Genomic DNA, 27,526 nt, shown 5'->3' on the forward strand with positions numbered 1-27,526 from the left:
TTGTCAAAATAGATGACTGCTACCTAATTCTGGTAATCACACTTGTTTAAGGGAAAAAAAGATTCTGCTACAAGGTACAAAGCACTGGCAAAGATCAACAAGGCAAAGATGAACTGGCAAAGTAGGTAGCACAGTGGATGCTGGAGTCATAAGGACCTGAGTTCAAATGTGGCCTCAGTTACTTACTAGCAGTCTGACCTTAGGCAAGTCATTTAATCCTGTTTGCCTCAGTTTTCTCATCTGGAAAATGAGCTGGAGAAGGAAATGGTAAACCATTTCAATATCTTTATCAAGAAAACCTCAATTAAGGTCATAGAGAATTCAGACATGACAAACAATTGAACAGCAATCACAAAGATGAGTAAATTTTGGATGATAAACTAAAGACATCAGGGGTACAGATACAATTTTCATTAGATAATTAAGAAAATAAAATAATTCTGGGTGGGATGGTTTTATTTATATATAAGATGATATAAATTGTCATTAAAATAAGAGATGAAATAGAAGTAAAGTTAAGAAATTCCCTTTAGTTCATAGGAATCATCTTTTTAAAGAAACTGGAAATCTTTAATTTTATTCTAGCAGTAGTGTCAGTATGAAACTGTTTAAATACAAGACTCTTGTTGATATTACTACAATATTTGAATGGATCTATCATATCATCAGTGTGGGATTTCCTTTCATTTCAGCAGATTACAACTCAGCCATGCCTTCTCATTCAATACAATTCTTGTCCATCTTCTCCAAAAATCTTCCACTGTAGACAGTAGTGTGCTGGTGAATGTTTAACAACTGGCTCCCTGGAAAAATATATGTACATACTTTTAAATTTAATATACAGTATTAAGTTTTTCCATCATCATTTTCTTATGTCTAGAGAATCAACAAAACAATAAATTAAGTCCCATTTTTATAGTGTTTGTCAATTTCTATGGTATAACAATCAGCTTTTATGAGACCTTATGAGCTGGTTCTACCACACTCCTGATTACATATTTCATTGTACAATGAATGGAGATTTACCCAATTTACTGGCAACTTTCCTCCTGATCTTTTAACATTCTGAATATGGAAGTCTGCTTATTATCTCTAAATCTCAGTTGTGTGATTGATTCATCTGTTCTTCAAATCAGGCATTTCCTGGATATCTTTTATCCCACTGATTACTCTTGTATGAAGGTCATCACTGAACATGTTAAAGAAACTGATGCCTTCAATTATCATTTTGATAAGTCACAATTGTGACAACTTTAGAGATTGTATTGTTCCATGATTTCCACAGCTAAAAAAAAATACCCAGAAAAATACTGGTGATTGAAAGGTGAAGTTTTTCTCATATCTTGGATGCTTCTATTGGCAAATGATAGCACTTAGCACAAGACCTGGCAAGTGGTAGGTGTTTAACTTGATTTGATATTTTGGGGATTACAGTAAGTCCTAGAATGTTTTAAGGCCTCCTCAATGAGATCCTCAAAGAGGATTTTGTTAGGCATTGTTATGAGCTTTTCTTCTTCTCAAATGCAAACTCACCTGCTCTTATTCTACTCCTATTCAATTGTCTGACTGTTGTGCCTAGCCAATATAGATAAACCGATATAGATAAATATTCAACTATGCATATGTGCCCAGGCAATAAGCATTTTTCAAGTTTAAATTTTCCTGTAAGGATTTTACTATGAAGCTGATCTGTTTTATGTGGTTTTGGAATTCATTGAGGAGGATCCTAGTATTCTGGGGCTTGATGCAATCATCATAATGCCATCTTCAAAAGATTATCAAGAGAATATACCCATTCATAGGGAATCCCTCTTTCATTTGAACTAAATACTGGAGTCTACATGATATTACCAAACAACCTTGAGTATATGTCTCCATATTTTGTCCATTATTAGATGTTGATAATTAGAAACTCATTGAATAATATATTTCAGCGAATGCATATATCTTTTATTATTTTATCATACACATGGAAACATCTTCTTGGAAGAGAATTTAAGGCTAGAGAGTGAAAGAATATGTATTTAGGTATATGTGTTTTTTAATATGTGTACATCTTTATATATACTCATGTATGTGTATATATACAAAACTAACAAGATCATATTTAAACAAAATCATTGATGGAAGAAGATATATGTATATATATATATATATATTTACATGTATATATGTATATATAAAATCACTGAAGAAGACAGACATATCAGCACACAACTAGTGAGGCTCTTATGTTCAAGGGAAAAATACATATAGACTATTAAATGTCTTTTGCTGCAAAGGTGCATCTATAAAGTTTTACTGTATTTAAGTAAAGGAAAAACAGTGTTGGTGACTAGAAGGTCATGAGATGACCAGTCTTAAACAGTAAGTAACCACTGCTTCTGATTTCATTATTCCCCAGGACTCCCTGATGTATCTGATAGTCTGTGCCTACTCTGGCATTAAAGTCATCCAAAATTACAAGTTTATCCTCTTTCAATACATTGGTAATGAAGGTCTCTAGATTTTCATAGAGTTTTTCTTTTACCTCATCAGGGTTTATCACGGTAGGAGCAAATGCACTGATGATGGTAGCATGGTGCTTTCCTGCAAGTGACAGTTGCATTGTCATAAGCCCATCATGCACTCCTTTTGGGACGTATACAAGCTTATTGACTAGATGAGATTTGATTGTAAAAGCTATGTCAGCTTCATGGTGTTTCCCATGACTGTTTCCACTCCAGAAAAAACACAAAAAAACATGTATTCAGTTCTGACTTTAGCAGGCTAGCTTTTATTTGCCAGACTTGTTTCATTCATGCTACTTGGTTGGAGTTATCTGCTATTTTCTCGGATAAGGGCTATTTTCAGTCTAAGGGCATTTTGTGTTGTCCATAAAGATGTACACATTCTAAGTATCAGTGGTGAGTGGAATCATCTTTGGAAAAGTTTTTGTACATTTTCTGTGAGTGTGTTTTGACTGCAGAGCAAGATCACTATCCACCTTGGTTAGCAAGCCAGGATTAGATTAGATGAACCAGACAATTTTTAGGATACCTTTTCTAGCCCCTTTCTTCATGCCAGGATATGAGCAGTGTGGTTATTTAAAAAGGTTGTTCAGTTACCTAGAGGGCTGTCAAATCTCACTATTACTTCAGTCCCATAAGAAGATGACCCCATGGCATGGGGAACAAATGGTTCCCTTTTGTGCATTCCACCAGGGTAAACCTTTGCATCCTTGGGATAGACACCCTTTTAATTCACCAGTGGGTTTGAAGTCTGTTGCTTACCCTCAAATGGGGAAAGAAAAATAAATCTAGCAAAGGATTTACATTTAGATCTGGAAATGAAATTAATATCTAGCCCATTTTACAGGTGAAAAAATTAAGATCTAGAAAGATTAATTAGCTTGCTCAAAGTAGTTTATATAAGCATTGCAAGTGGGATTAAGGTCTCCTAAATCCCAGGCTAATTGGCTATTTCCACTTCAATATGTGGTATGCTAATCTTGAATGATTATTATTTTTAAAAAATTTTAAGGTTAGAGGCAGCTAGGTGGTGCAGTGATAGAGCACCAGCCCTGAAGTCAGGAGGACCTGAGTTCAAATATGACCTCAGACACTTAACACTGTGTGACCCTAGGCAGGTTACTTAACCCCAATTGCCTCAGCAAAATAAAATAAAATAAAATTTAATGCTATATTCATTTTTTACATATTCTCATGAGTCATGTTAGTAGACAAGAATCAGAACAAAAGGGAAAAACCATGAAGAAAAAAAGGTGAAAATAGCATGTATTGATCCACATTCAGTTTCTATTTTCTCTTTCTAGATACAGATGGCATTTTCCATCCAAAGTTTATTGGAATTGCCAAGAGGAGCTGAGTCTATCATAGTTAACCATCACAAATCTTTTTGTTGCTGTGTACATTATTTTTCTGGTTCTGCTTGCTTCACTTAGTACATGATTGTTTTTTAAAGGTAAAAGGACAGGGAGGAAAAGGTGAAAGTTTTAATTTGAATGTAATGAATACTGCAAAGAACTAATTTTTTTTTTCCTTTTTTTTGGAGGGGGAGAAGCAATTAAGGTTTAATGACTTGCCCAGGATCACACAACTAAGTAATTGGTTAGATTTGAACTTGGTTGATTCCAGGTCTGATATATCTAGCTTCCCCAAAACTATGTATTTTTGAAAAAAAGCATAGCATGCAGTATAGTATGTTTCCAGGATTAATATCACTCATGGAGTGAAACTAGGATGGCCATGGTTTCTATGACAAAGGACTAATTGTTATTTTATTTATTTGTTTGTTTGTTTATTTATTTATTTGCTGAGGCAATTGGGATTAAGTGACTTGCTCAGGGTCACACAGCTACGAAGTGTTAAGTGTCTGAGGCCAAATTTGAACTCAGGTCCTCCCAACTTAGGGGCTAGTGCTCTATTCATTTCACCACTTAGCTGCCCCTATGTTATTATATTTCAAGCAAAATATTATATACTATTAACAGAAGCATCTGTGTGAAAAATCTGGTAACTTGAACTTCTGCTAAGTCAGAGTTCAGGTTGATATTTAACTGCTGTTATCTCCAAATATCAAAAACATTTTGTAATCTTCAAATATCAAAAGTATATTTGTAACGAGAAAGGAAAGCTCGCTTTGATCATTGTTTTAATAACTATTCAGTTGTAGTGCTTGAAAGAATCCTAAGGGAATAATTTTATTGGACTACAAAGATTCATGTTGGAAATAAGGAGCATATTAACTCACATGTCCTAGGATAGTGAGATAGATACATAGATGCATAATCATAACTATACACTGTTTCAAGGACATGAAGAATGCATAGTAAGAACTTACCAAAAATAAAAAATATAAAGGACATGTGATTTCATTAATGTAGGAATTCTCTTTCCCAAGATAGATCACAAGCCATCACAGAGAAATTCTTGGGGCTCAGAGAGCTTAATTGTTTTATGGTCATGACTGTGGTCATAAAGTTTGTAAGTCTCAAGGGCAGGATTTGAAACAAGCTTTTCCTGATTCCAACTCCAGCACTCTATCTGTCCTTATACTACACTGCCCTGCCTCTCCCCCACACAAAATCACACACACACACATCCATGCACACACACTCAAAGAGAAGCATTGGATTAGAATAAAAATGCATACATATACATATATATATGCATTTTTATTATGTATGAATTACATGTATATATACACACATGTACACGTGGATGTATACTATCTATGTATATGTATGTCTGTCTGCACATGGAGACACATTCAAGTACATGTGTCTTATATGTCTATTTACCAGTTCAAGAAGTAGTGGCGTGCACAGCAGCCATACTCCAATAAACAATCTTGGTAGATGAGCTAAACTCGTTGGGGCTTCAAACCCATTGATAACCTTCTCACCATGCTTTTATTGTGAACTTTGGAGGCTTGATCTCAAAACAGCAGTGTCCTCTGAAAATGCTGAGATACCAAGTAAGAAACTGGGCTTATAGGGCTAGAGATTGCTAGTCCCAAGACAGGTGTGAGATTTGGAGATTTCCTAAATCTTGGAGAATCTTGGAGATTTCCTAAAAACAGACAATCAGAGCACAGTCTGCCAGAGCAATTCCAACAGAATAAGGGATTTCTAAGCTAAAGCATCAAATAATCATCCCAAATATAAAGTTCCCATACATCCATAACAGCAATAATTGCACAATTTAACAATTTTCATCCCAATCTTAAACACACACCTTATCTCTCTATTCCACACAAACCAAAGAAGGGAAGTCTGATAGAAATAAAAAACCTTTCCTTTGGGATTCCACTCCAATGTGCTGGTTTCATTTCCATCACTCTCTGACCTCAGGAAAGTTGTAGCCAACACATTTCTAAATTTTTTGGAGAAATTTTAATTCTATTTCTAGGAGAAACAAGGTAGAATCTCATCCATAAATTCAATCTCCTAACTGAAGTGAATAATTTCAGAGGTTAACTGAAAAGAAAACCACACGTTTATTTGAAACTACTTAGGATGTCCCTCACTAAGAAGTGACTTTCTGTTGGAATATACCACTCAACAGTGGCTGCTGAAGATCCAACCCAGAATGGATCTCCTCTTGTGAAGGGATGAAACAAGGAGACTGAGACAGTTGCTGTTCTCAGACATCTCTAACTGAGAGGCTGTTACAATTGTCTCACCTCCCTCCTGTTCCCTCTGCCTCCAATTTATCTCATTCCCAGTCCCCAACACCTGTGTCAGCAACTCCTTCAGATGCTATGATCCACAGCTGGGGAGGCTCTCGGGGAATTGACCTGTCCTTTAACAATTCTCTGGGGTTTTTTGTTTGTTTTTTGCTGTTATTCTCCCTCCTGCTCCCCCCCCCCCCCATACACACACACAGCATGGTCTGCACACTGAGGAACACAAGAGGCACTATCACTTCTGGATGGTTGAGGCAAGTGTTGATCTTGTGAAATGTCATGAAGGCAAACTTTCAAACAGAGAAGAGGACTACGTCAGAACAAGCATTTAAGTGTTTCATCAGTCTCCTGGCTCAGCCCTTTGATGTACTGACTCATTTAATTACCCCAAATAAAAATTTCTTACTGGGGCTCTTCTTCCTTAATTCTGGAAGGATCTTTCTCACGTATAGCTCTGGTTCTTCTTGTAATTCTTGCCCCACGTTCAGATGCCATATGTAGGATTATACAGGAGAGCTGCTGGAATAAACATCATGTTGAACTTTCACCTGGTTCATCCACTCTTTTTAAGATTCCCCTCATTCGTAGTGCCTGTGAATCTACCAGCCTCTTATGTCAGATATAAGGACAGAAACTGAGCTTTGGGTTCTCAGTCCGGGTTTGCATTCCTGCAGAAGCCCACCCCACTATGTGTGCTTGTTCACTGAAAGACTACAGCGACTCACACTTGAGTATCTATTAGTAATAAACTGCCTTGCCTTGTAATTCATTGAAAGCTTGTTTTCCTTTTCAGTACATTGTTCACAATCTCCTCAGTCCAATCTTCTTAAGGTTATGATGATCCATGGGTATTCATGAAGAAATTTACAAACACATCTTAACAGGATTAAAACACCCATAATTAAATAGACAAAAGTCAGGGTCAGAACAAAGGCTGCTCATTCTTCTTGTCTTTTTTCTTTCATGTTTCTACTACAAGCATAAAGATCTAGAATTCATCATGTAGGAATCAAAATTCATGTCTTGAAGACAAACTGTAGAAGTTTCAGACACTGCCTGATAGTTAATCTGTTGCCACCTGTCTCTTTCTTTTCTTTATTTTCTCAAAAATCAACTGACTTATTAAAAAACAGGCAAGACTTCAGTTTCCCCATCTGAGTACTTATCTAAAAATCACAAAAGAATAAGAACAGTAATAACAATTGGATTTTATGTAACATTAAGTATATGGCAAGCACTATTCTAAGTACTTTGCAAATATTTTTTCATTTGATTTGGTGTTAGTTTCTTTTATTTCCAAATTGGGAAGATGTTTGTAACTTCTGAGGATCATATGACTAAAGCCCTGTCTGAGGTTTTTATATAAACCTCATTGAGGCAATTTCTGACCTTAGATAACTACGTTCTTATTAGGAATACAAAACATAAAAAAGGCCCTAGAAGAAGGAGTGGAGAGGGTGACCAATATGAGCCAAACAGTTATGGAGAAAGTGAAAAAATCTAGAGTTAGGTTTGTTGATGAAGAAACTTGACTTCTATACAAATGGTCACACAGGTCACAAATAACAGAAGAAGGATTTGAACCTAGGTATTCTCATTATAAACAACACTTTATATCTTCTCACCATGCTTTTATTATGAACTATCTCAGCCAACCTTTTAATAATTTTATAAAAAAGAAAAATGATATTCATATGTGTTGCCTCAGACAGGATCATGAAATTACTAAGTTTCAGAGTTGGAATTAGTACCAGAGCTCAATGATGCAGAATGGAAATGGCACCTTGCCTTTCTGACAGAGTAACAGAGCTACTCAACAATTTCAATATGTAACTTCAAGGAAAGGGGAAGCTCATCTGTGATATGCAATCACATGTCAAAGCATTTGAAATGAAATTAGGCCTCCTCATCAAACAAGTGAAGGAGGAAAACTTCTGCCATCTCCCCACATCTCAAAATCTGTTAGCAGAAAAACTGCTGATTGCATTCCCAAACAAAACATGTGTGGATTCATTGGAAAAATTGCAAAAGGAGTTCCAATTTACATTTAAAGAGCTTCATCTCCATGAACAGGACATACAGCTTTTCCTTACCCATTTTCTATTGATACTGAAAATATGAATACAATTTACCAAATGGAACTGGCTGAACTACAGAATTGTGACTCTCTGAAAGACGCATTCAGGTCAAGCAGCATTCATAATTTCTATGTATCTCTCCCCTCTGAGACATATCCTCATCTCAGCAAGCATGCACTCAAAATGGCAACCATCTTTGGCAGCACTTATGTCTGTGACAGACTTTTTCTAGAATGAAACATTTGAAATCTCCAGCCAGATCAAGACTAACAGATACACACTTGCATCACTTGTTATGACTAGCAGTGACAAATATGAAACCAGACATTGACCATCTCATTAGCCAAAAGCAGGCTCATAGTTCCCATTGAAATACTGGTAAGTTTGTTGATTTAACTTTACTTCATTTTAAATATTGTATTTGTTCCCATTTTGTTTCTTCACTTCAAAATAAGATATATGCAGTGTGCATAGGAATTTGTTCACAGTTTTTTGTTTTTACTATAGTCCAGCCCTTCAATGGTCTGAGGGACAGTGAACTGGCCCCCTATTTAAAAAGTTTGAGGACCCTTGAGTTAGGGGGACATCTACTCTGAGCTTGTGAAAACTGCCCCCAGGGGAATGCACGAATAAGAACAATGAAGATGAGTAAAGCAGGTGCTGTGGAGCACTTAGAATTTAATCGGGAACCAAATATGCAAGATTATTCAATGCATCTCAAGCCATTGCTCCATTGTGGACTTTTGTCCTGATACTGGGCTTTAAAGACTCAGGAAAAGAATGAGGCTGATGATTTTGTGTAACTCTGCCTTATGTAAATCCTATTAATGCACAAGTCATCACTTATGATATCATAGGTCCTCTTCAAGAACAAAGGACAAGCAACAATAAAACTCACCTATCTCTCTACTATCAAAGGTATTTTTATAAACAGCATATAATTTATTACTTCATGTATGACCATTATATAGAATAATATTGCATATAAATACATATTTTAAAACATGGATACTTTTCAAAAGTTTGAATATATATTTGTACCTTATAAACTTATTTTTCAATTATATAGAACAAAGACAAAATTTTTATGCAATTTCCAGCAATTCTTATATTTAGATCAATATTGTAGACTTTGGAAGAAAAATGAAGGAAATTATGTCTCCTGAAATGTCTGGTGCCATTTAATGAGATATGATTTATAAAAGCAAAAAAGAAAAGTCCATTATCTTATTGGCCTAAAGTGATATCATGTACCACCAATATCCAAAACATTCATTCTTAAATATCTAGGCTTTGATACAAAAATTAGTAACATCTCTGCAGGATGTTCTGTTCTTTTTTTCTATAGTTCTCAAGTGGGGTGAAGTCCACAGATCATCATCAATATTAAGGCTTCTTAAACTTTTTCTAATTGTAACTCTATTTTGCCCAGGAAATTTTTATGCAATCCCAAGCATATAGAAATATAAAAGAGGATACAAATCAAACATTTAGTGATAATAAATCATAATTTAGCAACCCCCACATTCAGTTATATGACCCCATATAGTGTCACAACCTACAGATTAAAAAGCTTTGATCCATATGACCATAGATAGATACTCAATCAACTTTTCTTAACTAGAGGAATAAAAGAAAAACAGAACAAAAATCCAGAGAAGATACCAACATTTGTTGCTTCATTCAACTTTGTGAGAATGAAAAGTACTTATAAAATTTCTAGGATATAATATTTCCAGACCCCCCCCTCCAAAAAAAAAAAAAGATTAAACATAATTAACTTTATCAATAATCCTAATACACCTCTGTTAGTGGGAAGAGGAAGTTATTCGTACACTACAAACCTGTCACATGTTATTTGAATTTTGGCCAAAAGATATTTAAGTGGGTTTTCATCAACACATTGCCTGTTTCCATTCTTCTAAGTCTCTTTTGTTGGAGCTTAATCTAGTTCACATCCACTATAAAAGGATGTTCCATAGGGTTCTGCTCTGGACTCTCTTCTGTTCTCCCTCTATACCATTTCAGTTGGTGAACTCATCAGGTTCTATGGATTCAATAATTATCTCTATGCTCATGATTTTCTTTTTAAAATAGTATTTTGGTTTCACAAAAACATGTAAAGATAGTTTTCAACATTCATTTTGTAAAGACTTTTTGTTACAAATTTTTCTCTCTCCCTCCTTTACTTTCTCCCTCCCTGAGACAGCAAGCAATCTGATTAATTTTTTAAATAGATATCCACATTTGTCATGTTGTACAAGAAAAATTAGACTAAAAGGGGAAAAAACATAAGAAACAAATAAACAAACAACAAAAAAGTGAAAATACTATGCTTCAATCCACATTGCCTCCATAGTTCTATCTCTGGATGCAAATGACATTTTTTATCCAAAATTTATTGAAATTGCCATGAATCATCACATTGTTGAGAAGAGCTAAGTTCATCAAAATTGATTATCATATAATTTTGTTGTTACTGTGTTCTCTTGGTTCTGCTCATTTCGCTCAGTATCAATTCATGTAAGTCTTTCCAGACTTTTATGAAATCAGCCCACTTGGCTCTTATAGAGCTTAAGGCTTGGTCTTATAGAACAAAATAATTCTATTATAGTCATATATATACAATGACTTATTTAGCCATTTCCCAACTGATGGGCATCCATTCCAATTCCAATTCCTTGCTACTTCAAAAAGGGCTGCTACCTTATGATTTCTTTGGGATATAGGCCCAGTAGTGCCACTGCTGGATTAAAGGGTTTACATAGTTTTTTAGCCCTTTGGGCATAGTTTCAAATTGCTCTCCAAAATGTTTGGATCATTTCACAACTCCACCAATAATTATGCTCATGATCTTCAAATCTACTCATCCAGCCTTCAGTTCATTCCTTGACCTCCATCTAGTCTTACTTCTTTAACTACCTACTGGACATCCCCTAATAGATATCCTATAGAGTTCTAATTTTCTTCAAATCTTTGCCCCTTCCAAATATCAATATTGTTCTCTAGGACACTAACATCTTTCTAGTTACCCAAATTCACAACCAAAATGTTATCCTTTTCTCTTCACTGTCTCTCATTCTATCTTTGCAATATTTCTTGCATATGCCCCCTTCTCTCCTCTGTCACTCTTACTACCTTGGTGCAAGCTTTCATCACCTCACACCTGACCTACTGGAATAGCCTACTGGTTCATGTTTTTGCCCCAAGTCTCTCCTCACCTCACCATCCTCCACCGAACTGTTAAACTTTCCTAAAATTCAAATCTGATGATGTCACCACCCTACTCAATAAATTTCAATAATATCCGTGATCAATTCTGTTTGGTATTCAAAGCCCTTTATAACCTATCTCCCCAAACACCATTCCAGATTTCTTACATGTTACATAACCTCACATACTTTGTGATGTAGTGATACTGTTGAGGGCGGTAGCCCCTTGATATTCCTTGTTTGATCTACAACTTCCTTTGGGACTTGGACCTTTGATACAAGATCTGGTCAAACTAGTTTGGGCTAGTACCCAACCCCCCACTGGATCTGAGCTGGCTTGGATAAAGCCCGCCAAAAGTCTGGCCTTCAAGGAATTAACCTGAGCTCCGCCCATTACTTCTTCAAGCAGATAAAAAGAGCAAAGCTAGAACCATCTTTGGTTCAGAGATTTGAAAGATGCCAGCCAAGATGCTTGCATCAGAGATTCTCTGTCCCCGCAGCTTTTGGCGTATATCTTCCTCTATCCAAGGCCTTTTATTAACCAGACCTTAACCTTGCTTCCAAACCCTGCAATAAACATCTTTTACCCATCTAGGTTTTCGGGCCTGTAAATTCATTTACAGGGGACTCTCGCCGCCACTAGACCTGACTTAACTTTGTATCCTTGCACCGAATCCTAAGGGGGTTGCAGGGGAGCTCCATGTGACTCCCTGTACCCCGAATCCTGTCACTAGACCTCACTTAATCCTATTGAGGTATATACCTCATTATTAGGTATTTACCTCATGATTTGGTTCAAATTACCTCATCATTTTGAGGTTCCCTATTACCTCATCAATACCAGCTCCCTTTGTGTTCCTTGAACAAGATACTGATCTCCTGACTTCAGGCATTTTCACTTGCTATTTCCCCTACTCCCAGAATGCTCTCCCTTCTCATTTCTACTACTACCTTCCTTGGATTCCTTCAAATTCCAGATAAAATTCCTTTTCCAGAGAAAGCATTTCCATTCGCCCCTAAATACAATGTCTTCTCTCTGTTGTTTCCAATTTGCTTGTTGACATGTTATCTCCCCATTCAACTGCAAATTTTGCCCCTTTTTTGTATTCCAGCACTTGGTGTATTGTCTGGAATATAGTAGGTATTTAATAAATGTTTATTGACTGACTAATTGATTCTCTTCTTTCCCTCAGTGGAATGCCTTGACACTTAAAAATAAATAAATAAATAAAAAAATAAAAACAAAAACAAAAACAAAAACCCTCTTTTCAAAAATGTTAGGGTATTTGTAAAATTTACTTTCTTTAAACACAACATGTTAAATATAAGAGAGGAAACAAAAAAGTATTTATTTATTCTGAGCCTATATGTATGAAACAGACAAGGAAGAAAGTAATAAGTAATATAAAGAGAATTAGAACTAAATGACACAGATTCTAGTCCCAACTCTGGAATCAATTATGTTACTGGCTATATTTTTTCACCTCTTTTGAAATTCAAGATCCTCAGCTGTAAAAAGAGTGAGAAAGATTGTATTTTTCTCAATTAAAATACCTAATAGCTGATCAATAAGAAAGAACTTTATTGCAAGCAATTTTCACATCCCACTCAGACCCTAACTCCTCAGCTCCTATGAAATTAAATGGCAATCATATTTGCCCAGGAAGCAGACAATGATTTCTGGGTTTTTGAAAAGACGTCTCAGGCTTATGAATGCAGTTTATAGTAACTGTCAAACCAGGAAGTGAGGCATGCTACTGTTTTTCATGGTCTGCAGATTCCATCCCTGTTCCCAAAATGGGAAATAAAATAAGACTATCATTAAGGTTAGCCATGAAAATAGAGACATCTTCACAAATTGTTGTTTTCTCTCTCTAAATCATTGTCTCTGCAGAAATAGATTCATGTTAAAATAGATAATAGGGAAGAAAGTCAAAAATCTCAAGATATGGATATGTGGAATGTCTGGGACATGTCTAACAACATAAGCGGTTACATATGTTTTCATTGGAATAATGAAAAAAAATCTAAATGATTTCACTCTTACCAAGCTACTGTGACCATAAAATCTCCAAAATTAAATTGAATTTGGTATTGTCTACATAACAAATTGGAACACTCAGTTCATAATGTAAATTCATTCATTCATTTATTAAGTTCCTGCTGTTTTCAGTAGACTTAAATTATTAAAATTTATTTTCAGTGAGCAGCTAGGTGGCACAGTGGAGAGAAGACCAGCCCTGCAATCAAGAAGACTCATTTTCTGAATTCAAGTCTGACTTCAGATACGTATTAGCTATGTGAGCCCGAGCAAATCACTTCAACCTGTTTGCCTTAGCTTTCTCATCTGTAAAATAAGTGGAAAAGGAAATGGTAAAAACTTCTCCAATATCTTTGCCAAAAAACCCACAAATGGGACACAACTGAAACAATTTAACAATAGTTATTCATAGACCAATGGACTCAGGAAGCAATAAAAAGTTTATGTAAGACATATTCCCTGCCTTCTTGGAGCATGCAGTTTGCTAAGGGGATAAGTTGCAAAAAACAGACAACTGCATTATACAACATTACATACTAAAGACATTTAAAGATTTTAATGCAAAGACTTATGTGAAGTCTGGCTGTTGGGAAGGGGAATTGAGGAGGCATTAGGGAATAGGGGAAGGCAGTGACATTTGAGAAGGCTTAAAAGGGAATTATTGACTTAATTTGGGATACATTCAATTTGAGGTAGAACATTTGAATGATATTGCTTCATGAAACGTAATTGAAATAGAGAAAAAAAACAAATACCATATATAAAGAAAATTCAACAAAAAACACAGATTATTTACTTTTGTGTTTTATATTTATATTTGTATTTCCTTTTGGTACAAGTTGTAGTCCCAACATAGAATATAAATTTCTTGGAGACAAGAACTGTTTTATTTTTGTATTTGTATCGCCAACATGTAGCATCTATATACTTTGCATGCAGTAAGCTATCTATAGGATAAATTGTAAATAAACAATAGAGATAATTAATAAATGATTACTGACTTGAATGGTTAAAATTTATGCCCAATCTCCTAAACAATTGAATTATTAATAAATTTAAATGTGCTCCTAGCCATTTTTTCCTTCATCCTTTGGGTAGTTAACAATTTTAATTCTTTAAAGATTATGTTATTCTAAAATTCTTAACATTACAGAAAATATATTAATGTTAAAAGATGGATTTTTGGTTTAGGAAGAAACTTGGATTATTCAGATTACTCCAATTCAGGGTCAAGTTCAGTTGCTTGATTATAAAGATGGACTAAGCTATATATTTGTTGCAAAAGTTTGTACATTTCCTTCTCACATTTTCATCAAGAATTCTAAATTCATGTGTGAATTATTCTCATAATTTTTTTTAAAGATAAGCTAGGTGGTACAGTGGATAGAGCACCAGTCCTGAGGTCAGAGGGACCTGAGTTCAAATCTGACCTTAGACATCTAACACTTGCTAGCTATATGACCCTGGGCAAGTCACTTAACCCCAATTACATAAGCAAAAACAAAAATAAAAGTAGAAATATGAATTGATAACTATTAATGTTATTACAATCAAATTTTAATAAGTAAATTTTTTTGTGATTTTTTTTCCCAATTATCTGTTATCTACTCTTTCAGATATCTTGAGAACTTATCCCTCAATGTCCTCAAAATTGTTATGATTTAAAAAAAAAAAAAACTAGTCTTGGAAGTTACTCATTCCATCTTTTTGTTGGATGGTTATTCTGTTTTTATTGTGATTTCTACTTCTTCATGGGACATCTGCTCCTTTGAAGAGGTAAGGCTACATGGCTGTGAAGCAATGCATGTAACTGTAATGTTTTCTCTAAAATGTAATGTTCTCTGTTGAGGTTTTCCTGGGAGTCTCTGGAAGCAGCCTTCATTTCAGTTCACCACAAGTGCCACTTCAGTACCACAAGTGCAGCCAGGGGTTAAAGTCCAAATCCTTTATTGTCTCCTTCAAAGTCTCATCTCCTTCACTTGGAGCTCAGCTAGTTTTTCTGGAGGCCTAGCTCTCTCCTTGGTCCCAAGAGTTCGAGCCCTGGCCTGCCTGCTTTGGTGTCTGAATCTTTCCAACTGAATCCTGGCTGAGGCTCCTAGCTTATATACTACACACTGAGTACAAACTAATCATTATATCACTAGGAAACCATTATTGTTGTAGGATTAAATCAATGCTAAACTAGATTTAACCATTGTCTTCTCAATTCCACTTAGTATCTTGTTTCTAGTTGAATCAGTTTCTAGACTCTTCTGATCTCCTAGTTGTGGCAACTGCTATATATGGGTTGAGTTTCCAAAGGACGTTATGATATCTTTTTGTGTTGTGTTCCTTCTTTAAAAAATTATATTTTCAAGGATGAATCAACCTCTTTTAAAAATAAATCATATTGGAGTTCCCACAATTGTGTACCACATCTTTTCATTTTTGTTCTTTTTCCTAATTTGATATTGATTTTGATCTTTTCTCTAGCAGGTCTATGATTTGTCTGGAGAGAGCTGATTTGGAAGTGATTCACATCGGAAATAAATTATTTTTTCACTATTTGAACAAAATAAATTTAACTATCAGCAATATTGTTCATTGCTCAAATATGTTTAGCACTTCCAGATTTTCTTAAAGAAACATTCATGATTCATTGCTGTGAAACTTTTATGTGGTCTCTTAATTTTCAGCTTCACTCTTCTTCTATTCTTGAACTACACTTTGCTACAAGTTTTCCACCATCTTCCTCAATGTTCACTTTTGCATTGAAGTAACTAAATATCAAAATATATATTTATTTCAATTGGAAAGACTTTTTTGAATTCTTTGTAACCTCTTTTCCTCATCATTAACCTAAATAGATATCAACATAACAGTAGTGTTCTTTAGGATGGTCTATTTGCTTTTGCTTATCATAAGTGCTACAATACAAGATGGCTAAGTAACCCATGAAATGATGTTTCTTGTTGCCTTTAGACATACAATAAAACCAATTCCATTAACTCCTTTATTTGCTTCTCCAAGTATAGCTTAAATCATCCTTCTACTCAGCTGAAGCTTTTTGTTTGTTTTCTTGTTTCATTTGTGGCAATTATGTTAAAATTGATAGGCTGAAATAAGAACAACCAATTTATAGAGCAATTTAGAATTATGCAAATAAAATTATTAAAATGTTGATACTTTTTGACCCAGAGATTCCTCTACCAGATTTATGCTTCAAAGAGATCACTGAGAAGAAATTACATGTACCAAAATATTTATGACATCACTTTTTTAGTAGCAAAGAATCAGAAATAAAGTAGATGCCCACTAATTAGGGAATGGGGCAAGTAAATTGTAGCCTATGATTGTAATGAAATATTTTTGTGCTATAAGAAATTGTGTATGTGGTGAATATGTGAAAGGATGGAACGACATATGAATTGATGCAAATTAAGCAATCAGGCCAAGAAAATAATATAGTGACTATGGTATATTAATATAAATAGAAAGCACAATTGCAAAACAATACAAAAGGAATGTTGCAAAATTCCAAAGACATGATTCCAAAAATGAGATATAAGAAAACCATTCTATCTCAATCCTTTTTAGAGGTGAGAGATTCATAAGTATTGCAAATTGCAGGGTATCCCAAAGGTCTTAATGGAGTTTTAAGCTATTAGTGTTTAAATCCACACTTGAAGATCTGATCTTCAGATTTTCTGCTACTCCCCCAAGTTATCAAAGTATAAAACTGCATTAAGACTTTTGGGACACCTCATATTTTTATTTATTAATTGCTTTTGCTTATTTTTTCTTTTTCTTTTACTTAAAAATATTACTTGTTAGAATAATAATTCTCTGGAAGGAAGATGGAGAGAGATAATGGGAAAAGTTTTGGTGAAATAAAAAGCAAAAAGTGTGAATAAAATATTTAAAATGCTACTCTAAAAAAGATTAATATGATTCATTTACTTCAGTAGTATATCCATTTATTAGCTAGTGAGAAAAAATTTCATATTTATATTATTTTCAATTAAATTGAGTTTTTAAGTGGTCTAAACCAGAAGCCTCAAATACATAGTCTGCAGGCATATTGCTGCTGCACTATTCCCTAATGCTACTGAAATTAGATTAAAATGTAATTGGAAAGTATCTAATAAAATAAATTAAAATATTATAGAATTTAGAAAATGTTTATGTTCTAAGTCAAAATGCAGTGCACAGAATCCTTATGTATGATTTCTATTTGGATTTGATACTGTTGGTCTGAATATGATTTTTAGCAACATCTATCTGCTTTTCCCCAACAATGCCACAATTGCTTAGGAAGTTGAAAAAGATTGCATAGGACCAAAGCAGATTTTATAGTTTTTATTTCATCATTTGGCTGAGCCAAAGAATTCACTGAAAAGGGAAGCTTACTTGGAATCTGCTAGGCAGAACTTATAAAGCTGACATATAGACTATTGATGAAACCATATCTTTCCCAATTAAATTACATTTTATTAGATTCAGTCCAGAACTCTAGCCTTTTAAAAACATTTAAAATCTTGGATCTGTGATTCAGTATATTAGCTATTCCTCCCAGCCTTGTGTTATCTGCAAATTTGAAATGCATGGCATTGTTGTTTTCATCAAAATTATTGCATTAATTATAAGACCTTGAATGAAATAGAGCTGATGGATGGAGCCCTGAAATACTTTGATAAATTTTAGGCATTGATACATTAATTAATTCTTTTGAGGTTTGAATGTTGAACTAGCTCTGAATTGATTTAACTGTATTATTATCCTGTCCTCATCTTTCCATCTTGTCAACACGGCTATTGTTGGAAGTAATGCTAAAGCTTTGCTGAAATCTCTGCATATTATGTCTTGAACAAACTCTCTGACCTACCATTTCAGTAAAGCTGTCAAAAAAGATGAGGTTAGTCTGACATGATATGCTCTTAATAACCTTATTCTGACTTATAGTGATTATTCCTTTTTCTAAGCATTCACAAAACATCTTTTTAAAGAATTAATTCTGTAATATTCCAGAAATCAATATTCACCCTACTGAAGTTTATAGAATCCATTTTCTCATATTTTCTGAAAATTAGAGGATATTCGCTGAGCCATAATCAGGGTAAACAAGGATTTTTCCAAGGACACTGAAATTTAGGACACAGACAGCATTTATGTTATGCAGCATAAAAACAAGTGAGAGCTTTCTACAGGTTCCCTTCATACCCAGCAGTCAAAATCCAAGTAGATTCCTTTTTCACACCTAATGGTGAGCCTCTCTAATATTCTCCTAAAGTCTTGTCTCTCTTCCCTTATTATAGGTATTTGTCTTTGAAATTACTTTGAGTATTTCATGCTACTTTCCCTGTGCACATTTTATGTCACAATTTCTAGTTGTGTCTCTGGGCATTGACTTGCCTCAACTCTTGGGGTACTTCACCTGTTCTCCATAATTCCTCAATTATAGTTATGAAAGGAACTCAGAATCATTTGTATAAGCTCTTTCAGTACCTTCAGATGAAATTTTTCTGGACTAAATTACTTGTCCTCATTAAGGACAAAAATGGGTTCTTTCCTTTTCCTTCTTGCACTTAATTCCGTCAACTTTTTTTTTTGTTCTATACTTTCTCATAGAAATATCCTTCTCCTTGATAAAGAAAAAAAAAAAAAAAAGAAAAGGGAGTTGAGTAATGTACCCTTCTTGTTATCATTCATTGTCATTATTATATTCCACATAAGCAGTGATATTACATCTTCATTCCTTCTCTTGCCTCTATATAGCAAACAGACGAATAAACAAAAATCCAACATTTTTGTTCTTTTTATTTATCACAAACCTCAAGGTTTATTTGGATTTTAATATTTTTGCACTTATTCTTATGTTTCCAATGCTTATGCTTTCTATAGAAAGTGTCCCCAAAGTCTTAGTGCAGTTTTAAACTAAAGCTTTAAATATTGTTAAAATTAAAAGCTTTAAGATATTATTAAAATATGCTTAAGCTAAAATTTAAAAAAACACAAAGATTTTTAGAATACACTTTTTCATCTCAGTCACTTATTCTCTTTTCCTTCCCTAGTAGAAATATGACCTCAGTATCATGAATTTCCCCTATAATTACATTGGTCTCTTTTTTTTTCTTTTTCTTCATTATTGGAATTATTTATGCTTGTATAAGCAGAATTTCATCATTGAGAGCCCTTTGAATTGACTTACATGTGACTAGCTAGGCTGGTTCTTGTAAAGTAGATATATAGTCTATTGATAGAATCATATCTATACTTCCTCAAGTGAAATTAGCAGCATTGTCTTGTGAAAACATTTTAGCTACTTTGAGAGAGAGACAGACAGACAGACTGAGAGACAAGGAAGAGGAAGAAGAGGAGGAGGAAGAGGAAGAGGAGGAGGAGGAAAAGGAAGAAGAAAAGAGAAAGAGAGGGAGAGAGAGAGGAAAGAAGGGAGGGAGGGAAAGAGGAAGCAAAGGAAGGAGAGGAGGGAAGGAAGGAAGGAGAAAAGGCAATAGGGAAGAAGAAAGGGAGAAAAGGAGAAAAGGAGATAGGGAAGAAGGAAGGGAGGGAGATATTCTCTTTAGCAGATGTCCAGATCATTTACCCTACTTCTGTGGCCTGGGACTTGAATCTAGAAGTCACTCTTTATTTCTAGCAACTGGAAAGACAGTCAATACCACTAACATAATTTCTTTTTCTCTCTTTTATACTTGCCCAAAGCTTTCTGCTTTTTGTTTGCTTTTTTGTTTTTATTGTGCATCTTTGCTTTATGGAATTCCACATAGCTAAATATTTTTTAAAAACAAGTTTGGCTCCAAAGAAAAGAAAAGGTATGAGAAGATATATCTCCCTCCCTTTGCAACCCTTCTGTCTATTCTATTTCTTTTAGGCCAATATAGTATCCTCTCCAGAACTATCTCTAAACTCACCCTGGTAGGTCTGCTCTTCAGTGGGGAACTAACTACTGCTCCCTTAAATGTTCCAGGATAGTCTGTGCTGGATTATCCACTGCCACATTTATATAAAATCACAGAATAATCACAATGCCATATTTGTCTGCTTGCATTGAAATCTCTAGCTTACTTGATTTTTCTTATTAAAAAAGCAACTTGGGGTGATAGATAGACTGCTATTTAGGAAAACCTGGGATCAAATACTGCCTCAGATACTTCCTAGCTGGGTGTCCCTCTGCTTTTCACTAAAGCCCTCTGATGTTCATTTTCCTTGATTTTATCATGGAAATAATAATAGCACCCATCTTAGAAGGTTGTTGTGAGAATCAAATGAGATCTTATATATAAAAGCACTTTAGCAATGTTGAAAGATCGACATATAGTCTATTATAAAGGTCTATATTGGATTACAGAAGAAGAGAAAACATTACAGAAGAGGACACTGAAATTTTTTGCATCCTTGTTAAATATAAGATATAAACACATAAAATACATATAGGATTCTTTTAGTCCAGTTTCTTATACAATCCTTTCTTATTCTTGTCAGTTGCCACTGTTTTCAAATGTTTTGCTCTCAGGACCACTTCTATAACTCTTAAAATTATTGAACCACACCCTCCCATCCATAATCCTTCTGTTTATGTGGTTCATATCTATCAGTATTTATATTATAAATTAAAACTAATGACATTTTAAAATATTTATTTAAGTTATTTAAAAATAACATAGACATTACACATTACTACAAATACCATAATTTAATTTTTAAAGTCACATTTTCCAAAGCAAGACAAAATTTAGGGGGAAAATTAGTATTGTTTTATGTATTTTTGAAAATTTCTTTAATCTGACTTACTAGAAGACAGTGAGATTTTCATATCTGTTTCTGCAGTCAGTCTGTGGGTATATGTTAGAGAAAACAAATCTGACCTTACAAGGATATGTAGTAAGAAAAGGGAGGAATATTTTAATAAGCAAATAATGTCTTAGTATTATTATGAAAATATTTTTTACTTCATGATCTCCCTGAAAGGGGTTTAAGGCCTTCAAGAGTCTTGGACCTACATTTGAGAACACTTCAATGATTTGAGTTCATTGATGATTGCTAAGTACATATTTTTAAAAGATAATTTACAAAAAATAAATAAAATTGAAAAATAATTTTGTCCTCCTTATCTTTTTTTAAAAGCAGATAAATTTCTTCTTTACTACTATTCTTTCTCCAGCATCTTTTTTCTAGTTCAGCTTTCTCTAGTGTCTGGCTGAGAAGTTAATATTTGAGAAACTATATCTTTCTCTCCAGTTTTAGTTAAAAGCTTTATTGATTAAATCAGTTTTTCTTCAGGCAAATCCATTTTCCCAGCCCTCAGTAAAATTATATTCTTAGATAAGAACTATAATTATTTTTGTTTTTGATTGTAACCTTAACAAACATCAACATATATAATTATTTCAATATATAAGGTGTAGAAAAAGAGTATCATAAGTGAAAGTGTGAATTACAACCTATAATTTGGCTTTTCTAAAATATATGTTGAATTCTACAGGACAATAACAAGCATATCCTACTCATTTATGCCTTCATCCAAACTTTCTTCTGTTCTTTTTTGTAAAAATTTTTTAAACATTATTTCATTTATGAGCTATCATTCTTTCTTCAGAATAAAATTTTCTTGATACCTTTTGTTTTTATATCAATTAAATTTACACTTGTATTTCATTGCCTCTCCTCTCTCAGAGAGCTATCCCCTATCATAAAGATTTTTTCAAAGAAAAAAATCTGAAAAATTAGTCAATACATTGAAAAAATTGACATGATAAACAATTTTCCACATTTGTGGACCATTCACCTCTGCAAAGGAGTGAGAAGAGATATTTTCAGATCTCTTCTATAGGGCCAAGCTTATTCTTTGAAATTTCGCAATATTCATTTTTAAGATGTATTTTGTTGGTATATTTTCATTTACATTGCAGAATTTGTAGTTCATATTGATTTGTGGGTTTTAGTTTGTTTGGGGGGTTTTTTTGGTTAGTTTTTTTTTTATTTTGTTCTCTTTACTTTACTTTGTACCAGTTCCTGTAAGTCTTTCAATGCATCTATATCCATTATAATAATAATTTATTTTTACATAGTAATATTAATTATATCCATGTTCTTGAATTTATTTCTCCATTCCCTAATTAATGGCCATCTACTTTGATTCTGTTTTTTCTTTTACCATAAAAAGGAGTTGTAATACTTATATGATGACTCAAAAAGTTGGATCTAATTTTCTGACAATATTTTCTGAGCTAGCTAATTAACTTTCTGTATCCTTTTTCTTTTCTAAAGTACCCACCTTCAACTAGCAATATTAACAAAAACACTACTGTAATTAGGCCAAAATTTATCATAGTAACATCCATATTACTTTTATATGAATTCATTTATCAGATTAGTTGCTTTCAGAAATCCAGGACGATATCTTAGATAAATCTACTGGACTAAATTACTATTCCCCAATCTTGGCACTTACCTTTGCACAGTTGAGCAAGCTAATCTTTCTCACTGAAATGTATTCCTTCTTCATCAGTGCTCACTGCTCAAAATCCTTATTATCGTTCAAGATTTTACTCAGATAACGTCTTCCCTGTCTTCCCCAAGTCCCCATAGTATTAATGGTTTTTCCTTCCTCAAATTACCTAGAATTCATATAGCTTTTTGATCTAGTACAATACCAGCTTCATAAGGATCTTTGCTGAGTGGAAGTCTATTGTTTTAAGAGCACTGAAATAGGAATCAGTAGATTTGACTTCATATTTTGCCTCTAAGATTTAATCCCTTGGCCAAGTCTCAATGTTCCTATGTCTTAGTTTCCTTATTTGCAAATCAAGGAGATTGGAACATGTAATTAATTAACAATTTGTGGATTACATCTTCCTGAGAAAGGTTTAGAATTATTTTTCTGTGACCAAACATATCTTCTGTGGTCAGAATAATATCTTGCATATATACTTGCATATACATATGTATGTATATATACATATACATTTATATATAATGTGTATTAAATGTCTTTCATATATATTCTATGGATAGAATGCCTGTCATGGTATGTGTGTGTATCTTTATGTAAACACATATAAAATGTGATATTCTGTCTACAGAAAACATATTTGGTGCCTATGCATGTATATAAATGTATATGCATGCATGCATGTATTGTACACATGTGTTTCATTCATTTAGATAATTTATTGATGTGGAAACTCCCTCCACCATTACAGATTACCAGCTGCTTTGTGTTCATCTAAAACATCAAAAATTTTTCTAGGACACTGAGAAACCACAAGCTTTGCCCTTGTGCCCACACTCACATAATTAGGATATGACAGAGACAGTGTTAAGGTCAGGAATTACTGTGTCCATGGCTGATCTGCTATCTCTTATACCATGTTTCCTCTCATATATAGGACACCAAGGTATACATTGGAGTGAACAGGACATGATAAATGACAGGAATGAATGAGGAAGAGGATAGTATTATTGATAAATAAAGGTACAGAATATAAAAAAGGAAAATGGAAAGTTTGCTAAAGATAAAGTACCTAATCAAAGTATTTGCCTATAGTTCAGCTGATATGAAGATAAATCCTTGAAAAAAATTTAATCATCATTAGATTCTGGAAAGATCTAGTTGACCTCAATAAAGCAAATATAAAAAGGACAGAATCACAGAATTAGATAGGACTGGGAAGGAACAGAGGACAATGGACAAACTGCTAGACCTGGAACCCAAAGACCTAAAATTAAAGTCACTTATGCTCTCTGGTTCTCAGTATGCCCTTCTGTAAAATGATGGGACTAGGCTCAATGAGCTCTAAGTTTCCTTCCAGCTCTAAAAACCATGGCCCAATGATTCAGAGTCCATTTTGCATCAACCCCAGGATCCAAATTGTTCTCATATAAGCCCATTGAATAAAAGCATTCACAATCTCAGCATTCTAAAGGTTGGAGGAGGTCAAGGAAGAGAAGGGAAGAAACCTTAGACATCCCTTACTCCAATTCCTTCACTTTAGAATAATGGTACAGATTACTCACTAAAGCTGGAAGAAATCTCAGAGACCATCTGGTTGAACTCTGTCATATTATTGATGAGGAAACTGAAACCCAGAGAAGGTAATTTCCCAACCAAGGTTGGACAAGTAGTATCAGAGGCAGGATTGATTCCAAGACCAGTTCTCCTATCTGCCACATCAATTGGGGAAAGAATTTATTTTAGAGATCAGCAAATTGAGGCACTCTTAGTGAAAAAGACCTGGCCAAGTCATGCTGTGAGTGTGGTCCAGGCTCTTTCCCACAGCATTATGAGACCTTTATTATACTATCTGAAGGAGTAAAGGTCATTTCAAAGGATGAGCCAACTACTCATTTATTTGCCTGAGCAAAACAGCCAGATGTGCTCACATTCAATGAGGGAGAATGATGCATCAACAGACGCAAACTTGTGACAAATGGTGAAATCTCAAAAGTGATTCAGTGATCTTTGAGATTTTGCTAAATAAAGCTGATGGGGTAATTAAAATTGATTCAGGGAGGACTAAAATCCTAATCCAATTGTTTGTTTGCTCTCTTCCATAAAATATAAATGTCAGTGGGACATGACCTATGTCGTTTGATTCAGGTGATTATTTTGAAAGAAACAAATGTTTTCTCAGTTCCACCTTTTCTATCCCTTAGATCACCTCATATATGTGTTTTGCTTATAGAGTGAGGAAGTACCCACTACTTTGCAATGCAGCTCATTCCACTTTAAGACTGCTCCAACTGTCATGGGTATTCCCTACACAAAGCCTAAATTTGCTGGAGAAGGAAATGACAAACTACTGTAGTTTCTTTGCCAAGAAAACCCCAAATAGGGTCATGAAGAATTGGGCACAATTGTACATTACTGAAAAACAACAATAAGCTTTGTATTTTTTAACCATTTCTATTCAATCTTACTAGTTTTGCTACACAGGCAAATTGGAACAAATATAATCCCTCTTCAATTAGATATTCCTATAAATACTTGAAACAGCTACCATTTTGGATGTCTGTGGAAATATCTGGGCAAAACCAGTGCCAAATGGAACTTTCTTCTCCTTTCTTTACCCCAAGCTATTTCTGATCGCTGATGTACACTGTGCTAATCACTGGTATCTAAAAGAAGCTAAAAAACATGTTTCACATTTTTGAGATTTACAGTCTAACTGGAGATGGAAAACCAACATACATAAAATCATAGGAGAATTATAAGTTAAAATTTATGATACTAGTTGTAAATGAAGCAAGAGGAAAAAGGTCAGAGTAGGTGGGAATAGTAAAGATTTTATGGAAGAAAAGATGAAATTCTGGTGTGGGAAATACAATAAGGAAAGGTGGGAAAATATGTTATAAAGCCATATGATTATTAAAGCAAAAAGAAACATTTGCAGCTGGGCTGAATCAAATAAGATAAAACCTAATGGGGGAAGGGAGAAATTGTAAATGTAAATTATTATACCTGAAATCAACTTCTTAGGAACAAAATGGGAGAAGCGTGGTTAAACAGCAGCTTGTCTTTATTGGATCTGGGAATTTTAGTCAAAGGAGGCTCATATTGTATAATGTTATGGCAGCCTAGAAAGCTAATTCAATCTTAAATTGAATTAAAAGAGTTTTGACACCCATAAGTAAGAAGATGTATTGCTATTCTTGGCCTTTATCAGATTGCATCTGGAGCATATTTGTCCATCTTGAAAACATACAAACAGAACAGACAAATAGAAATGATTTTTAACAACCAATGATCTGGGAAGATCCAGAAAAAAAGGTTTGTTTGTTTTTTTTTTTCCTAAAGTTTGGATTTTTAAAGTTCAGCTTCTTGAAGGACTTAACTGCTAATGAGATTGGACTAACTTTCTTGTTCAGACCCCACCCAAGTAGGGAAACTATGCCTTTTTTCATGCTTTGATTGGGAGTGGGGTGTAAATTCGTTAAGTAGATTATACTAGGCTAGGAGTAACTTAGAAGTAAATGACATAATCAAGGTTCCTGTGCAGCCCCTCATTGTTATATTCATTCTCTCATTCATTGTTAGCCAATCAGAGTTGATTGCTCAGAAATGTGGGCATATGAACCATGAGGCTGACACCATGAATGCCTTTGGTTTCAGAGAGAGATGACCAAATGACCACGCTTTTATTACAATGTTGACATTATTAATGAAATAATTAAATTATCAGAAATTGCCTTTCAAACCTTTTTAAACACCATAAGATGTTAGGAAATGTAACCAAAAATGCTTTTTGGGGCCCTGTTTTATTAGTTTATTTTTTCTTAGAGTAGAAGGGTGAGTAAAAGTATAATATTTTAAAAGGATTTCAACATCTGTTTCTTCATAAATTGAAAGAGTTAGCCCAGATGACCTGTAAAATCCCTCACAGATCAGATAGGTGGCACCTAGAGTTAAGTAGCTCTAGAGGATAAAGCCCTGGCCCTAGAGCCAGGAGGGCTCCCTTTCCTGAGTTCGAAACTGGCCTCAGACATCTGTGTGACTCTAGGCAAGTCACTAAATCCTGTTTGTCCCAGTTTCTTTATCTGTAAAATGAGCTAGAAAAGGAAACAGCATATCACTACACAGAATAGAATCTTTGCCAAGAAAACCTCAAATAGGGTCATAGAATTGAGTCAGACTGAAAAACAAATAAACAAAGTCCCTTCTAGCTCTAGGATTCAATGATCCTACAGGGTATATAATACACAATTATCCTATTATTTTCCTTAAGTTCTTCCATGGCAATCAGCATAATAGGCAACCAACATCATAACAATATTCACAGTTCACATTTATATAGCCCTTCATGATTTTTTGAAAATGCATAAATCACAACAACCCTCTGAGAGTTAGGACTAGGTCATTAGAATAGGAACTAGACCTGTGAGGTGAGAAATCTCCCTTTACCATGGCAAGTCCTCCTCAGCAACCTCCAGTCTTAGAGAGCCACCCCTAGAGAAGTGAGTGGTAAAGTGACACAGAGGATCATAGCCGAGCTGCTGTTTCAGAGGCAGGA

The 27,526-nt window shown here is 34.3% G+C and overlaps 1 long non-coding RNA gene across 1 annotated transcript; it reads right to left on the bottom strand.

Moving 5' to 3' along the window:
* Positions 1–446: 446 nt before the first annotated feature.
* LOC141553187 (uncharacterized) lies at positions 447–27,526 on the bottom strand. Its single transcript, XR_012485305.1, has 3 exons — positions 27,392–27,526; positions 2,531–2,711; positions 447–803 (listed from the first exon to the last, which is right to left on the bottom strand). It is a non-coding gene; the product is annotated as an uncharacterized LOC141553187 (long non-coding RNA).

The sequence above is a fragment of the Sminthopsis crassicaudata genome, chromosome 2, assembly GCF_048593235.1.
Source record: "Sminthopsis crassicaudata isolate SCR6 chromosome 2, ASM4859323v1, whole genome shotgun sequence".
NCBI lineage: Eukaryota > Metazoa > Chordata > Mammalia > Dasyuromorphia > Dasyuridae > Sminthopsis > Sminthopsis crassicaudata.